We start from the raw sequence: 1,940 nt of genomic DNA on the forward strand, positions 1-1,940 counted from the left end.
AGTTTTATGTTCGGTATTTAAAACGGTAAGTCATTGAAAAAAGTGTTGAAATTCCTCGTTTGAGTATAACTTGACAGATCCCTTTCCTGTAATTTGCACGTAGGTATATAGAACGTTATAGGTACCATTTGCACAACTATTACACACTTACAGCTTACTCCCGTAAGAGAAATGGTAAGAGTATTAACTTGACTACGCTTTTGCCCAGAGCACCCCTGTGTAACAAGCCTGGCCAGCTTTTTTCTTTATGGGGTATAGCAAGAGCAACATTTCCCTTGAACTAACAGGGGATGTGATGTCCTGCCAGAGAGGGAACTTTGTACTGAAAGGGGAAACCTCTGCTTGGAATTGTCATTTTATGATTTTTGGCGAGAAAAAAGAAAAGATGAAATTAAATGTAGGAATGGCGGTAATAGAAGAAAGTGACGAAGAAACATTACTGGGAGTTACACTATATACAAAACTTAACTTCAAAACTCATGTGCAGACTCTTTGTAAAAAGGCCAGCCAAAAACTGCATGCCTTATCTCGCATTTCGATTTTCATGGAATCCAAAAAAATGAAACTGATGATGAACACTTTAAACCTAAGCTCGAGCAATTTAAACTTACCAAAAGTGAGAACCACATGCTATGGTACAAATACCGTAAAGTTCATGGGTCAAAGAATATGGGCAAAATTACCTATAGAAGTGAAAACTTCGATCTATTTGACTGTTTTAAAAAAACAGCTTAAGAAAACAAAATGCAAACATTGCAACTGTAGGATTTGCAAAACTTTTATATATGGTTTAGGTTTTTTGTAATTATTATGTATTTCCTTTGTATACACCTTCTGTAAATAGTTGGCCTTAATTAGCTTTTATTTCTAGCTGTTTCGAACAGCCAACTTTAAATCAAAGTATTAATGATAAATAATATTAATTAAAAGGGTTGTGCAGAAATGGAAAAATGTTCCTGTCATTCCACTTTTCAAAAGGGGATTCGCCGGTCGGGAAATTTTTGAACGGGGACGGTTTTCACTGGGGACGGGTTTTACCGGGGACGGGTTTTTACCGGGGGCGGGTTCTACCAGGGACGGGTTTAACCGGGGACGGGTTTAACCGGGGACGGGTTTTACCGGGGGCGGGTTTTACCAGGGACGGGTTTTACCGGGGACGGGTTTTACCGGGGACGGGTTTTACCGGGCACGGGTTTACCGGGCACGGATTTTACCGGGGACGGGTTTTATCGGGGACGGGTTTTACCGGGGGCAATTTTCATTTGCAGTCGGTTTATTTACAACCCATCCCAATTCATTGTTATGGCCATTTTATACCTCGATGGTTTTAGTATCCTACCTTAGAATTTAATTTCATATTTCTACTTTAGATCTTGCACTTTAATACAATTTTCTTCTGGCGGGGTCCAATTAACGTTCGTAAATGCTTTTTGTTCGAAGATTGTTTGATTATTTTTTGGCTGGAATGACACTTATAAGGAATCTGTCCGCAGCCTTTCTCCGATGATTAGAAAAATATCAATTTGCATTTTGCTGAAGGAAGTATTGAAGATGACTTAAGACGAAGAAACGAGCTAACTTGGAATAGTGTCCATTTTTTCGCCAGTTGACAGCACATATTTTGTTGTTGTTAATGACCAAAAGTTTTGAGAGGCCTTTTTGTAAGCGACAAGTAATGGCTTGTTACTTTATTGCTTGTCTTTGTAAGCAAGATATGGAAGAAAACCAAGACGTAAAACCGACCCCTTTTTTTTGCAAAAAATTCCTGTTTTTATGCCGGTTTAGTTAATAATAAAGTCACAATTTCCGTTGAAATGTTTGAAAGTAATGTTTCTTTCCATGAATAAAGCGGCACTTACGAGATAACGTCTTGTTTTTTTAAATGACTTTCAAATAAATTGCATTCATTTATAATTTAAAATGACGATGTTCTGCAATGC

The sequence above is a fragment of the Rhopilema esculentum genome, chromosome 4, assembly GCF_057945365.1.
Source record: "Rhopilema esculentum isolate cy_ngs chromosome 4, ASM5794536v1, whole genome shotgun sequence".
NCBI lineage: Eukaryota > Metazoa > Cnidaria > Scyphozoa > Rhizostomeae > Rhizostomatidae > Rhopilema > Rhopilema esculentum.